The sequence below is a fragment of the Atta colombica genome, unplaced genomic scaffold (genome assembly GCF_001594045.1).
Source record: "Atta colombica isolate Treedump-2 unplaced genomic scaffold, Acol1.0 scaffold188, whole genome shotgun sequence".
Lineage (NCBI taxonomy): Eukaryota > Metazoa > Arthropoda > Insecta > Hymenoptera > Formicidae > Atta > Atta colombica.
In genome coordinates, this window is record NW_017259280.1 from 165,927 (window position 1) to 183,343 (window position 17,417).

Here is a 17,417-nt window from a genome sequence, read left to right on the forward strand (position 1 = left end):
CTCTAATTAATTACATCGCTTAACATATCTATAATTGTGTTAAAACGTATTTAATCGTGCTAAATAACGCGATTTATAATGATAAGAAATGTATAAGAAAAACTTCAGCTAAAATAACATTTTTGGATAATGTAGGCGCGATGCGGCGAAACACATAGAATCGCCATGCCAAGCCGCTGTGCTAGGCAACGAAGCGCTATTTCTCTCTCCCTGCGCGCCGCCGCCGCCGCCGCTCGAGTGGGCTCTCCAACGAATTCGCGTGGCGCGGTTTAATCGCATATTGGCTTAGACATTTCCTTTTCTAATTCGAAAACTAGCGAGTATCTCAAAATAGTATAAGAATATTTTGTTCCCTTTGATCCATTCTCCATCCCCAATGTGATGACTCGTACCCATCTTATGAGACACCCTGTATATGATAAGAAGGCGCGCAATTTTTCCTCAAACAAGTTAATCAAATTAGTAAAATAAGAATTGAATAATAAGAAATTATAATTCTAATCTCTATTTCTTTCTAAGTTTCCTCCACAATCCTAAAATATTTTTTTTGCCCTTTTCTATGTCATCATCTGCTTGTCACGTAACTTTGAAACCTGCACATTCCTGTTTCTCCTTACCGCTAATTGAAAAGAATCTTTTTTCTCTATAGTTATTTAGAATTAATAATATGATAGCTGTTCAGTAGTACGACGTAGTACAATAAGTGATTGATAACTCAATAATAGTTATAATGGTTTGATAATTAGGAATGTTCAGCTATTTATATTATATTACTAGAAATATTATTATTATAATAAGTTGCTAAATTAAAAGCATTGCTAAATCATTAAAAAATCATAAAACAAAAACCGTATTTATTTAATAAAATTGTGAGCAAGAAGAAAAGATAACGTGAGAGAGAATACAATGGGAAGAAGAGAGAGCGCGAATACTATAAGTGTAGGATCACTAGTACCATGGGTAGGAGAGAGAGGGTAGGAGAGAGAGAGCACGAATATTATGGCGAGTATAGGACTACAACGGGTGAGACATATATCATTATGCGCACTATTTGGCAACGCATGTATCTCGATCTTCAAATTTTATATCATTATACAATTGCATAACGCCGCAATGTATCAAAATTACATTCATGATGTCATCAAGAAATTTGTCGTATTAATACGTCAATTAATACGTTGTATTAATACGTCATTCCTTAAAAAATCTTTTATTACACTAACAAAATATGTCGTCGTATATCGGCGCTTGCATTTTTGATCGTCTGTGTTGGTTGAACAATTTCATAATTTCATGCATTCCTGAAGAAATATAATGGAGGGGACGAAACTTAGAAAGAGTTCGGGCAATATTACTGCATCAGTCATTCAGACGGACCACTAGTGCAACGCTTTCCAAATAAGTATGATTCCATGAGATTTTACGTTCCTATTTAAGATGAAGAGTTTTTACAAACAGTAAGTTTTTACTTTATAAATTTTTTTATACCTTTTCTCTATAGTTTGTTTATCTGTTTTCTTTTTTTATCTATTTTATGTGTGTGTGTGTGTGTGTGTGTGTGTGTGTGTGTGTGTGTGTGTGTGTGTGTGCGTGCGTGCGTGCGTGCGTGCGTGCGTGCGTGCGTGCGTGTGTGTTACTTTTTTTCTGCAGAGCATCTTTTTACAATAAATACCCCATACATCTCGTATATTGAGATGAAAATTTACACTGACTCCTACAGCTTACAAATACCTGGATGTCGGAATCGTTGTCGGACCTGTGTCTTTTGTGGAAATTGTAATTGGCGACAACCAAGTTGTTAATAACATAATTTTGTCTCGTGCAATGTGGCAAGCTTTCATTGAAAAACGTGCGGATATTGAGCGGTACGTGCAATCAATCGCATCATTATCGGTTCAAGATCTAGTGATAGAAATCATAAAAATGAAAAAGAAATCATAAAAATCATGCGTGATGTGAATGTGGTCAAATTAACACTGCGCGAAACATGTCTGTATATGAAGCCGTCAACCATGCTCTTTATGTTCAAATTCAAACATTGCGTCGAGAACGTATACTCTGAGTTGTGCCAGTATACGCATATCGAAAAATTAAATGTTTTCTAACACTTTTAAGTGAAAATTGTATCATCGATAAATGTGATGCTGTAGAATTTTTGCGCAAAATTTATAATAAAAAATCAAATATGGGGGGTGAGTTAATAGTTCATGCTTCAGATAATATTATAAACAGTGTGAAAAAATGTACATTTTATTTGCTAATTGGAAGCAATGAGGTGCTTAAAATTCGATTTGAAATTAATTAAATTAAATTAAATTAAATTAAGTTTCTGCTTATAAATATTGTAAGAACTATATAATAAGAACTATATATTGTAAAGTTACGTTATATATAAAAGTAAACGCATATTTAAATTATATATCTGTGTATGATTATTCATTCCTTTCTTATTATCATAACGCTTTCTTATTATCATACGCGTCAGCATCTTCTCGCTCAACGGTACTGCGACAGACGGTCACAACTGTTTCAGTCACAATTAAGCGTTCTCTCTATTTAAGTCATTAACTAAAAAACGTATATTGACAAAATATATTTGCGTGCGAGAAGAAACAACGTGAACGACAACGCAGCGGGAATGACGAAACATAAGAGGAAGAGAGATGGTAAGTATATGCGTGCCTTTAAGTAAGTGTATGCAAGCCTTTGTTACCGATGCGTTTTGGGAGGGTGGCGGTGAAAAATATGAAAGGCATAGCGAAACGTCATCATGTTTATGTAATCCATCGTCCTATGTTTATGTAAATATCGATAACGCTAGGATTAGTACACTTATGATTTTGGATGCGAAAAGAAAAAAAAGGAAGATAAGAGAAGACGGCAATACATTTAGAGTGGACGCGAGGTCCGTGGCGGTGGCGGCGGCGGCGGTCGAAAAAGAATGTCAATGTGGAACGTTATGTTTATGTAAATCACTCCTATGTTTACATAAACTATAATAGTGCTGGGGCCTTCCCGTGCCTTCCCCCTCCCCACGCCTACGAGTACCCCCCCGCGCCCCGCGCTCCCTAGGGTTAGAACCCGCCTATACCTACTTAAGGTTATAAGTTATATGCATATAAATTTGTATACATGCATATATTCTGCAATAAACTGTATTTTTTTGTTAATTTTATAACCGAACTATTTTATAACTATACTATATTAACAAAACTAACTTTTTAACTATTTTTATGGAAGGCTACATCATGTTCTCTTCGATTCGCCATTATTCAATGTTGCCATATTTTTATTAATAGTGTCTTAAGTAATAAATATTTCGTAATTTTGAGTCCAAAATTGATTCAACAACATTTTAATGAATGTAATTGTCAAATTTTAAACTTAAATATTCATCATTAACCAAGTAAACCAAATTATCGTGTAAAATGTATCTGGAGTATCACCAAGCGGAAAGGTATCGCGATGATCAGTATATTATGCTTTGCGTAATGTTCTAATTAATTACATATCTATAATTGTGTTAAAACGTATTTAATCGTGCTAAATAACATGATTTTTTAATGATAAGAAATGTATAAGAAAAACTTCAGCTAAAATAACATTTTTGGATAGTGTAGGCGCGATGCAGCGAAACACATAGAACCGCCAGGCTGTGCTAGGCAACGAAGCGCTACTTCAATCTCCCGCCGCCGTCGCCGCTCGAGTGAGTCGTCCTACGAATTCGCGCGGCGCGGCATATTCGCATATTGGCTTAGATATTTCATTTTCTAATTCGAAAACTATAGCGAGTATCTCAAAATAGTATAAGAATTTTTTGTTCCCTTCTCCACCTCCCAATGTAGCTCGGATCCATCTTAATAGACATCCTGTATATATAATTTTTTTTTTGAAGAAAAATAAAAAAAACAGAAAAATATTATTTTTTTATAATTTTGAATTTATTTAATAACTTTTAAAGAGAATTAAAATAATTTTTACTTGAATCAGAATAGGAATATCTTCAATGAAATTATCTTTAAAGTAAAGTTAAAGTTACTATTACTTTTCTTTACGAGGTTGGAATAAAAGATTTTCAAAATAGGAATACAAATAGTCTCAATCTAGAATAGTTGTAAATATATATTGCTTATTATATATTTTTGATAATAACAGAATTTTATATGAATTTTGAAATATCAAAAAAAAATTTTTTTTTTTTATATGTAAAATTGAAAATCTTTTGAAAAAGGAGTATATCCAATAAAATAATAAAAGAAATTTGTATGAACCTTTTAATTCAAATTTTTACTTGTATTTGTATTGTAATATCTTTAATAATAAATAAATATTGCGTTTTTAGTTTGCCATTTCAATTTTTCTTCATGATGCAATTCTTTAAATTAAAATTTTTAATATATTAATTCTTTAAATTAAAAATTTTTAACATATTAATTTTATATTTTTTATTAAAAAATTCTAGCACTACTTAATAATAATAACGCTAATTAATATCATACTTCCTATTAATTTTACAACACTATTTCCCTCGAATATTTACCAAAAGTCAGCGAAATAATTTAACAATAACACGTTTAGCAGAAAAGATAACTTTGCAACCATTGTAAGATTCTTGATATGATTGGCTTTTGCTTTTAGATTTTCTTGGATTTGAATGTAACCCAATGATAATGAAGAATTTTACATCAGTTGCACAGCTCTTCCTTTTTTCTGCTGAACACAATCACTATAATATAACTGATTCTGAAGTCTAATTAATATACAGATCTTTTTTCTGTTCTTCTTCTGTTCTTCGCTAGCGACGTAAATAATTGTAGAGTCCAAAAGATTGTCTATGCACAAGTCCACAGCACAAAACGTCTCATCATCAGTATCAGTGCAATCAATTAGTTAGATTAAGTAGAAAATACCTAATCAGCCATCTTTTTTCTCCTTTTCATTGCCTATAATTTAAGATGAGATGAAGAAGATAATAAACAATAGAAATAATGTCTACTATGATGTTTATTTAAAAATTATAACAGAAATCCGTATAAATTTTGAAAGATCAAAATTTTTCTGATATATGTAAAATTAAAAATTTTTTGAAAAATAAGTATGTCCATTAAGATAATAAAAGAAACTTATATAAATCTTTTAACACTCAAATTTTTATTTGTAGTACAAGTATCTTTAATAATAAATAACTTAAATATTGCATTTTTTGCTGAACGCAAATATTATATTGTAATATAAATGATATTTTAAAGTCTTATAAATAAAATAATATATAGATTTTTCTTCTGTTCTTCGTCGCACTAGCGATGTAAATATAATAAATGTTAATCTCAAAAGATTTCGATGCACAAGTCCACAGTACAAAACGTCTAATCATCAATATTAGTGCGATCAATTATTTACGGATTAAGCAGAAAATATCTAATAATCATTTTTTTCTTTTTTCTTTTCGTTGCTGTAATTTAAGACAATAAACAACAAAAATCCAAAGATCCATTATGATATCTGTGAGAATGAAATAATCTCTGAGGATGTTATGGATATGTGAAATCCGAATTCGATTCTTAACCTAGTAATATTTTTCATAAATTTTTTACAGGTCTTAATTTAATTTCGGGGAATTATTAGCATCCCAGATTAATTGAATTACAAATCCGAAAGTAAAATTGACGCGCAATCATAGTTCTGAGATAATTGTATTTAAAATATATATTGACTAACTTTGATCGTAATTGATAGTCTCATAATTTAATTGATCATATCAAATCACATTGTATCAATTCAATATAACTTATACATTTAGTAATTCAATGTAATTGCTATTAACAAATCCATATAGCAATCTCATTACTTAATTGCTCGATTACTGATGACAATATTCATCCAAATCTCAGTATAAAAATGAGCTATTTCTTCATTATCTCATTTATCGAACTAAATCAATTTATATAATTTGAATAAGAAAGAATATTTGTATACAAAAATATGGAAATTAGTAGTGGAAAGTAGTTTAAAGTATCTTTGGCAGACACTGTTGGATTCAATGTCTTGTTATTTATATAATTTTTGTTTTTACAGTAGAAAATTTGTTTTTAAAATAAAGAATTTTAAAGAAGATAATTTGTGTTTTTAAAGTAAATAAATATTTAATCAAAACAAATTCTCTATTGTAAAAATAAAAATTATATAGAAAATAATTTGTATTCTTGAAGCAGAAAATGTGTTTTACAGCAGAGAATTTGTGTAATTGAAGCAAAAAATACTTATTCTAGCCTCACGTGTTTCTCTATGTCATCGATGTAACGGATTTCCTAGCCCGAATAGTCATAGCTGTGTTCAGCGGACTCAATAGTTAGCTGTTCTTTCAGATCTAAAATGCTGATTAAATAATAAAAGAATAACAGCGAGCACTCACTCAACTATTGAGTCTACGGAACGTAAATTTTAACCATTAATACTTCTTCCATGCGGAGCGACACTTCTTTTATCAGATTCATTCTTTTCATGCAAAAACACGTCGAATAAGCCTAATTTTATCAACATTGAAGATGAAGAGGCTCATCACAATTACCTTTATTATTACCGAGACACTTATACTGACTTTACTGATCCTTGTTTAAACCGACCGAGACATTATCGTACAGATCACAATGCTCGCTGATCAAATATTATTTTTAATTATGCGAAAACACTTGACTAAAAGTATTTGAAGTAATATTTGAAGTCAATATTTGAAGTATCTGGGATATTATATACAACTGGGATATTATATACAACTGGGATATTATATACAACTGGGATATTATATACTTTAGTCACAATTACACTTATTCAACTCCTCCACGATCGCGTGACCATAAACTTCACTTATAATCTCTGCAGACTGTGCAGAACTGTTGCAGCGCTCGCAACGCTCGCTGACCATGTGTGATATAACCATTGCTAGCGTCATATTTGTCTCTTGCGCCAAAAATTCCAAAAGGATATTTCCTTCACTCCGTAGCGGCGATGATAACGACGTTTCTTATATTAAGATGTTTCTTATCTTACCCGGTTGCATCAATATCACTTTGATTTTAAACAAGACTAAAATCTCTATCTGTCTCGTTTTAAAATTAAAAAGAGACAAACAGAAAGAATTTTAAATCTCGCTTAAAATTAAAATAACGTTGGTGCAATCGGGCCTAAAAATTTTAGATTCATATTTTACGTCGCAATATCTCCGCTCATAGGGCACGTAAAGAAAAATAAAAGCATTACTATACAATCGGAGTGTATGCTATTAAGCGTACATAGAATGTGTCGGTTCTGTCCATATTGAGATATAACAATCTCGATCCCCCGCAATTTACCGGCTCGCCACAGCAATCGCTATACTTGGCTTAGCGCCGAGACACTACCGTATCTCCAGACATACAAATTTATGTATATCTCAAATTTATGCAAATATCTCTCCAGAATGGCCGTTGAGTTATTACTTTTTTGTGACCATTAAGACCGTAATTTTTTAAACTATTATAATTTCATTTTTGAGAAAAATCTATGGTAAGATTTGTGTGTTAATCAAAGAAGCGTCAATAGTATATGGGCCATCAAAACAAACTCCCACTACTCCATCTCCGGCGCCGGAGATGTGACCTGTTTGGAAAATGGCATGCTCTGATTGGTCAATGACGCGAGGATATGGAATGAAGTAATTGAATGGTGCGTTTTGATTGATTCAGTCCATGGCTGCCTACACGCTGATTGGTGTCCATAGTCTGTCCATAGTCGCCCAAGTGAAAAGGGTGAAGGAGTCGGCAGGGATGAATACTGTGACACCAAGGAAATCTCGGGACCGAGACATTTTTTCGTTACGGGGGAAGGGGGAAGATGCGGGCAACGGATATAAATACAATTTTTTGTTCTGTAGATAATTTTTTGCTAAGCGGCTTAATGTCACTAGCGTATTAACGTTTTAATGAAAGAGTTTTCTTATTATTTATGACGAGGACTTTTACGAGTATTTTCGAGAGAAAATGTTCTTGCTTTCACTAGGGAAAAAGGGGAAGTAAAATAGGAATGAACAAGTTCGCGCCGGCACGCAACATCGTAATCGGTACATTGATTCGAATTCATTATTTTAAAAGAAAAATTTTTTCTATATTTTTTAATGAACATTATCTAAATCTGGAATACGTGAGAAAAGATGACTAATGTAAAAGGAGACGAGGTTAGGCGTAAGAAACAGAAATTTACATGATCAAAAATGTTTATTTTAAAAAGAAAAAAAGTGATATTACATAAAATTTGTTTTATATTTTATTTTTTAAAAGAGTAGATTGAACATGACGGCATATAACATGAGAATTTATTTTTTTATGTTTACGACGAAGAAAAAATTTATGAAATAACTATACGATCAATTGGTTTACATTGCGTTTACAATCAGAGATAAGCAGACTGAAAAACTAAGATTATAATTATTACACATAAAATATAGAAATACATAGCAGTATTGCCCGCAAGTTTGAGATAGTATTCCTTGCAGTGTCGTATTTCAGCGATATGTGGTGGAGTTTCGGCGAAGAGGAATCTTGAGTCCAAAGCTTAAGCTTTGCCAACGACAAGCCATAGCTATTGAAATATGTTTTTGTACCGTGTTTGTCGATGTAGAAGGTGACCCACTGCTGGCCAGTCGATCGTGATTGTGTTAGTGAATAGTCAACCTCATCCACACTCTCGGTAGTCGGTCGGCAAGAAAAGACATGATGTAATGCATTTAAAACTTCCAATGAATTTATTTCTCGTCGTCGGAGTGTGTGAGAGAGGAAATGTTAAAACTAATAAAAACAATTCAAAAATTATAATAATAGTTAAGAGGGTCTTTACGTTTGAGAGTCAATTTTGAAGGCATTTTTTGAAAATTTTTTTAATAAATAAAAATTAAGGTACTTAAAAACTAATACAGATTTAGGAAGTGTATACAATGTACATGAATATAATTCGTAATATTATATTAAATAATGCTATATTTCTATATTTGTGAAGTACTTTCATTATTAAAATAAAATAATTTGTTTACATTCTAGTTTGTGCACATTATTTATTAAACATATTATAAAATAAAAAAATAATTTTTTCTCAGGAATTTTGTGATTTTTTTCTCTAAATTTTTATAAAATTTTCTACTTTTTTAGGAATTTCTCGGAAATTTTGTTTTCAAGAATTTTTTTTCTCGGGAAATTTTACTACAAATTCTAAGGAAATTATTTTTTTTCAACTTGGCAACCCTGTGCGGTAGGCCCAAGTTATCCGTGCAGCGATTCGTCTGTTTGCGTTTATTTGACGATCTCCTTGGGCCATAGCGATGCTCCGACAAAGGAGCACCAATTGCATTATATTTGCATAGATGCTGGACTTTGGAGTTTAGATCAAGATTGAGAAGAGAAGGCGTCACAGTGCTGTTGCTATCATGTCCGATCTGAATAATCTGAAAATGCCTCCAGAATCTTTTCTCCTCCTTTCATCCAATGTGAGCCCCAGATATTTCATCGTGTGGCTCACTTCGATACGGATTGGCCTAACTACCATCTTTGTTGGAGGCTCCCTCGAAGTCTTGTCATGAAAGTAAATTACTTCGGCTTTTTGTGGAGCCACTTCCAGTCAGCTCGGTGATCCTTTGCATCATTGCCGTCATCACCACTTCGATTCTGGATTAGTTAAAGATAAATAAACCTGTATTTGTAAGACACACATTATGAAGAAAAAAGGAATAAATAGTAAATTTTATTCAATGTAAAAAAAACATTCTGATTAAATTCATTATTACATTAAAATTATAATTATCTTTTATTATTTATTTTTATCAACCATTATTAAACTAAATTATTTCTATAATTTTTTTTATTCGATCTAGCAGCACCAAATGTTTACTTCTTTAATTTTTTGTGGTAACGTTTGAAAGGACAAGATAATGTAATTTTGTCATAACATTTTGAATAATGTTTTGAAGGAGAATTAAATAACTATTACTTTGATTGGAAGGAAAAATGTCTTTAAATGAATTGCAATATAAAAATTACATATAAGAAGAATTAAAGTCATTTAGATCGAAATAAAAAGATCCTGTAATAGGAATATAAAGATATATATATATAGGTTTCGTTGTTCAAAAGTTAAAGATAGTACTACTTGGATTATATTCTTTATTTTATTTATAGTTGTTGTAAAATTTAATTTGACGCCAATTGTTGATATTAAATCTTTTAAAATGAATGATACATATCATTAGAATTAATATTATTTATTTAATTTAATATGAGATTTAACTTGGTGCCAATTATTGGCACCAAATCTTTTTATATGAATGATACATAAAATTTTGTGGAATTTAACTTAACGCCAGTTGTTGATATCAAATCTTATATAAATGATGCATATAATTAGAATTAATAAGTAAATAAAGATAATACCACTTAAGTTTTATTTTTTAGTAATATTAACATCTTTCTAATATGATGTTAAATTAAGCGTCAAATTATTAAATTGCTTATAAATTTAATTTGTGATATTACTATAGTAGTTTGATTGCGTTTACAAATTCAAAAAATCATTTCGGCGTGCAGTTCAAATACAATAATTACGTATTTAGTATTGGTAAATTCACATAGAAATTATTTAAGAGCATTAAAGATCCAGCTTCGACCGGTATAGACTTCTAATTTATCGTTTGTGTTTTCACATGGTCTAAGATTCTAATTGTTTTTACTTTTTAATTTGATAGAATTTAAGTTGGTTAGTTAAGATAAAAAGATACGTAACGTATCACTTAGATTCTAATCGAGAAGCATATTTTCAGCACTTTTTATCTTATTTTTAAAAATAAGATAAAAATAAGATAATCTTATGCGTACCTTAATTTGCTAATTATTTTTCGCTAGAATTTAAAAATTAAGCTTCAGATAAAATTTTGGTAAAGAAAAAAATCATTTAGGATGAAGTCACAGGAGGATGATATTTTAAGGCTTTATTTCGAGTTATCCTGTATAGGATGTTTCTTAAATAGTGCTACTAATCATATTACGCTATTCCTAATAAAAAATTGAGTCAAAATGTTCTGAACCATTTTTTTTTATGATATTCTACGTTTTTTATTCAAGAGAATGTGTGAACTACGTGTTCGGTAATGTATAATACGTAAACACACATTATTAGGCACGTGTCATTAACGTGTACCTGTCTAATGGCGCCAATTTCATTACCTTGACTCGATAATAATTACTACATTAAGTATTATAGAGAAAAAGTGACTCAAGACTTTTCGATTCAATTTTTGATGAGACATAGCATTATATAATTACTGAGCGCTATTTAAGAAAACATGTACGTATGTACATACATATATACACTTACATACATATATAGGATGTTCCGAATTTAAATGGTCAAACTTCGGCGTGTAGGGGATTGATTTAATTGATTGAAAAAAAAAGTTTTTTATATAATCGTTTTTGCTTGGAAAAAAATCACAAAAAAAAAACAAAACGTATCTTGTACGATAATTCATGTTGCAGCCAAACACTGATATGGTTAATGTAATGATTCGCCGATTCGGTACTCTTCTATCTGGAAATCGATGCGCATACTCTCTGTTTCTGAAGTATTATCGCTGAAGTTGCAGTACATGAAAACAATAACCGCTTTAAAAACAATAGTCCGAAAATTAAATTTGTTTTGTTCTTTTTATGATTTTCTTCAAAACGAACATATCTCTAAAGGACTTCTTTCCTTTGTTTATTGTGAAGGTGTCGAGTGATTAGGAGGGTCCAAATTAAGAAAAATTATTCTTTATTTCGGTTATATATACTTTATACACTGTATGTATAATGTACCGAGAATGATACAATACTTGGGAATTTTTATAGTGCCAATTGCCTAAGATGTTGCTAATTAAAAATATCAAGAATAAAATTAACCACGCAGGTGCCACTAATAATATGTCGTTAACAAACCTATAGTAAAAGAGTAACGGAAACCGAATCGCAGACAAAGCTTTAACCTCCAGTTTTCGCATAACTAGATCCGCGATGATGGGAGACAACGGAGAGCCCATAGGAGTCTCATAATTCTGCCTATATATAACACTATCAAAGAAAGTAGAATCTAAAACAAATTGAACCGCTTTGAATTTCTCCTCCGGTAAACAACAATCTCTAGAAATAAATCGCCAATGGTCTTTAATACAATCCATCGCATAGTCAATGGGGACGTTAGTGAAGAGGACAATCCACACAACATCCAATGACATTAACTGAAATTCTGCCTTATCTTTGAACAATAGATTAAATTTAACGATCGATCTTATTAAGTGTATTGAAAGTAATATTTAACAGTAACAAATTGCCTATTGATGAGCAGATCTTAAAGCACTCACTTTCTGTACTAAATAACTTAGCTTCTTGTTTCTTACATTGTACGGAAGTAGATAGGAGTTTGTCATAGCTAGCGAAAGACACTAGAGTTTTTTTAAGATATGAATGATAGAATTATTTTTATTTTTATTTTTTTCATGTGGATAAAGGGAATGTGACGGTAACATTGGATAGACAGGTATATCCTTCTAGGATAAATGAGATGCTTCAGGATGTGAATACTTGAGATAGTTGAAAGGGATCCGACAAGGAGGATGGTAACGGACTTATGCGCTTTATTAGTTAGTTAAAAGGAAAAAAAAGTATATAGCTAATTTCACATATAAAAGTTTGTTATGTAATGATGGGATACTTCAAGCCTACGCTCTTCCGAAGATATATAAGCAGGACTATCCCTTTCGTATAATAAATATTTTCTTCGATAAATAGCCCTTTATATTTGTTAGCGGTGTTTCTTCATAATGTTATCATAAAAACAATTCCTATAGCAAATAGATTCATATCGAAAATAGTTTTAAACTTGTTAAGGAACTTGATGGTAGAGGACGTTTGAGTGATGAATTAATTAATTCAGTCATTGGATGTTGTGAGCCTCTTCATTAACGTCCTCATTGACTATGCGATGGTATTAAAGATCATTCTCGATTTATTTCTAGAGATTGTTGTTTATCGGAGGAGGAATTCATGAAAACGGTTCAGTTTGTTTTAGATTCTACTTTTTTTGGTTTTGATAGTGTTTTATATATAGGCAGACTTACGGGACTCTCCGTTGTCTCCCATTAGCGAATCTAGTTATGCGAAAGCTAGAAGTTAGAGTTTTATCTTCGATTCGGTTTTCGTTGCCCTTTTACTATAGGTTTGTTGACGACATTTTGGCGGCATCTGCGTCTTCGATTAGTTTTATTCTTGATATTTTTAATTCTCAGCATCCTAGGCTTCAGTTGCACTATGGAAGTAGGCGTGATAGATTGAATTTTTTGTTATGATTTTTTGGATGATATAGGAATAATGAGTTGATGGAGTTCAATTGGTACCATAAGTCGACTTTTTCGAATAGATATTTGAATTTTTGATCACAGCACCCGGTTTCTTAAAAAATAGATACAATCGCGGAATTAGTTGATAGGATAGTTTTCGAATCCTAAATTTCACCTTGATAATTTGTATTTCATTATTAAAATATTGCTAGAGAATGGTTATTCATTGAACTTTATATTTGAGAATATTAACAATCGTTCGAAGAAAATTATTATGGCTAGTAATAGGAAGAATTGCTAATGATAATAAGGTTGAAATAGTGCAGCCTTCATGGTTCATTGTTCCTTTTATTCTCACGAATAAAAGGAACAATGAATTCCTTTTATTACTGAGAAAATAGATTGAATAACGAGCGTATGAGGTATTGTTTTATAGTACTAATAAATTGCGAGAATTCATTAGAGTACAATTGATTAAATGAATTCATTAAGGACTTACCTTTACCGCGTGAGAAGAAAGAATATTGTTTATAAGATCTCGTGTAAGAGTTGCGATACAAGTTATGTGGGGCAGATGTGTAGACAGCTGAGATCAAGAATCACGGAGCATAAGAACCATCCGATGGAACATCTCGTAATGTCATAATGGAGCATCAGTTGCAAAAAGGCCATGATTTTGATTGGGACAATGTTACAATACTAGACGAGAAGCCTTACTACAGGAAGAGATTGATTTCAGAGATAATATTTATCAGGAGACAGATCCATAGACTCAATCTGCAGACGATATGGAGGGACTTCTCAATGCTTATCTCACAACATAGACAAGCTATAAAGGCTTGAGTTGTTGTCAGTCAATGTCGTTCGTATGCAGTCTTTCTGGCGTGTTTATCGATTACTTTTCAACTTTCTTGTTCTTGGAATTGATTAACGCTGTTATATTTTTCCATTTATTACTTCAGAAAAGTACTAGCTAAAAAACAAAAAGTGACTCCGTGTCTGATACTGACTGACTGACATTATCAGGAGCCGGTTCTTAAATTATTTTTATAGTAATGTTTGCGATATGATGTTCTTTGAACATGGTGAGCGTCCTTATATTGGGAGTACAAATTAGTCCGGTCCGTTTTTTTGTGCATTTATTTCAAAACTAAATGAATAAACAGATCAATTAAAGTATTGTCCATCGCTGCCTACTACTTTTTTCTCTCAGGGTCTCAATTTTCGAATTCCATCTCGAAAAAATAACTCGTCTTTGGAGGTGAACCAATTTTGGAGCCAATTTCTGCGAAAGATGTGAATTGGTGACTTGCCAAATCATGCTGCATCCTTCGGAACAACCAGGAATTAGAAGGAGCAATGGAGAATACGGCGGGTGCGGTAAAACATCCTATTTGAACGTTTCCAAATATTTTTTTCCGACTTTAGCGACTTGAGGCTGAGCGTTATCATGAAGAAGAATAACTTTATCATGTCTTTGCTCGTATTCCGGTCGTTTTTTTTCGCAATGCACGACTCAAACAAATCAATTGTAGTCGATACCGATCGCCCGTAATGGAATCGCTAGGTTTCAGCAGCTCATAGTAAACAAGACTCTTTTGGTCCCAGATACAGAGCATGATCTTCGAATCATGAATGTTCAGCCGTAGTGTTGATGTTGAGATCAATGACAACGATTGACTAGGCTTAGCGTAGTATTTTTTCTTCTTGGTTGTAGAATATCCATCTCCATCTTCTCATCTCCAGTCACAATCCGATGCTCTGTTGTCTTTTAATCAGCTGTTCACAAGTGAAAAATCGCCTTTCAACATCTCTCGATTTCAGTTCATAAGGCACCTAATTTCCTTGTTTTTGAATCATTCCCATGGCTCTCAATTGTACAGAAACGGCTTGTTGAGTCCCCATATCCCCAATGATTCTGCAAGCTCCTCTTGCGTTTGACTCTGATCTTCTTCGAGTAATGCCTCTAATTCTTTGTCTTCGAATTTATTTGGCTGTCCAGAGCGAGGCTTGTCTTCAACGCTGAAATCTCCATCCTTGAAACGTCGAAACCATTCCCTACATGATTTATCAGTTGGTGCAGTGTCACCATAAACTTCGACAAGCTTTCGATGGGCTTCAGCCGCACTTTTCTTCCTATTAAAGCAGAAAATCAAAACCTCCCGCAAATGCTGCTTGGTTAACACAAAATTCGACATTTCAAACACAGTAAAAATCAAGGTTTTCGTATGAAACTCAAAGCGATATAAACTGAATATTATTAGCAGATGTTTAACCTCTCTGAAACCGCCAAAATCAGTTGTCACTATAAACCATTCACAACAGCTGGAGCTATCTTTAGGGAAACGGACCTAACTAATTTGTAATTGTATTTGTAATTTGTAATATTTGCTAGATAATTAATTATAATCTTAAAGTTGTTTGATAAATTAGTTCTCCATATTCTATTTTATGATATTTTCTAGTTTCTTTTTTTCTTTTCTTTTTTCTTTCACTCTTTTTGATTTTAATTCCGACATTTAAATTCTCAATGTAGGGGAGCCATAACAGGATAACTTTTATTCACAATTTTTATATGTTAGTTTATGTTATCTCTGAGGAAGACTCAAAAGTGAGTCGAAACATGTAAGCGCGTTTTAGTGAATAAAGAAGTTTCACACTTCATAGGTATATTATTTGCGTGACGTCTTTTGCGCTTGATTTCTACTGCCCGTATTTTTTCCAGTTCTTTGATTTATAAGAAGTTTTGGTTAGTTTGATTTGTTATACGGATCAACTAAATTTGGATTGGTACCGACCTTTTTGAGGAGATTTCTAAATTTTTTTTCAAACCATCCTCTCACAAAAAAAGTGGAATTATCATTGGTTTAATAGATTGAATTCTTTTACTCTCAAACTCAGAATACCATTCAAAAAGTTGACGATGATAATTGAAATATTACAGAATGACTACCTCTTAATTTTATTTTCGAAACAATTAATAACGGAGTCAAATGTATTCTACGAAGGAAGATCATACCGCACAATAACTTAGAAGAGAAAGATGTTCAGTATTTCCATCGTGGTTCACTGTACCTTTTATTCTTTAACAGATAAATTCATAAAATTGAATAGTGACGACATCAGGGTATCTTTCTATAGTTCAGACAAATTACATAAATACATTAAAGTACATAAAGACCCTCAACACCATCTTTCAAAAATAATGTATAAAATCAGCTGTAATGATGTATCATGTGTGGAACAGAGGGCAAAAAACTTAAAACAAGAATTAATTAACACAAAAATCATATTCGATGAAACACATCTGCTTGATTAGTGATAACGGAACGTGATTATGTCTTTGATTGGGACAATATTATAAAATTTTAGACAAAGATTCTTGTTATAATAAGCGCTTAATCTCAGAAACGTAAACACAAAACTTACATATCGCTAATAAATAAAATCTGACATTGCAATACCGAGATGATTTTATTATTTTTCAATCAGTGTTCATTTGTCGAGAAAGTAACATACATGTTTAACACGGATCTTTTTTTAAATATTTTTTGGTATATTAATTTTTATCTCTATACATCGTTAATTTTATATTGTGATACAATTTTCCACTGCGATATTATTTCATTACAAACTAACACTATTGACGCTGAATAATTTAATAATTGACGAGCATCTTCTCGACATGCGAAATTTAAATGGCCAGTTATTTTACAAGAGTGAAGAGCTTTTACTCGAATTTTTTTTCTTTTTTGTTTTCTTTTAATTTATATCTAACTTGACTTGTCATCGACAGAACATCGAGAAATTTTAAATAACTGATCGTCCAGCCGTTTTGCGAATAATTTTCGTCTCTCTATAAAATATCTCTCTGATCTTCATTAACATGTTCATAATTTTATTTCTTTTTTATTAATTTCTATTTCGACTGCGTTTAATAACAATAACATCACCTGTTCATATACAACTTTCACATCTGAAGATGGCTCAATGAGACCGAAACATGTAATGTAATATATATATATATATA

The 17,417-nt window shown here is 31.7% G+C and overlaps 1 protein-coding gene and 1 long non-coding RNA gene across 3 annotated transcripts in view; one reads left to right on the forward strand and one right to left on the reverse strand.

Annotated features, from left to right (window-relative positions):
- The window catches only part of LOC108686643 (protein downstream neighbor of son homolog), a 54,749-nt gene that overhangs the window by 24,129 nt on the left and 13,203 nt on the right, over positions 1 to 17,417 (forward strand). The window lies entirely within an intron of this gene.
- Positions 703 to 17,417, reverse strand: part of LOC108686648 — a 23,104-nt gene continuing 6,389 nt past the window's right edge. Inside the window, exons 2-4 of the long non-coding RNA XR_001931718.1 lie at positions 16,808 to 16,811; positions 2,989 to 2,993; positions 703 to 714 (exon numbers count right to left, since the gene is read on the reverse strand). This is a non-coding gene — a long non-coding RNA (uncharacterized LOC108686648). The remainder of the gene's footprint in view (positions 715 to 2,988; positions 2,994 to 16,807; positions 16,812 to 17,417) is intronic.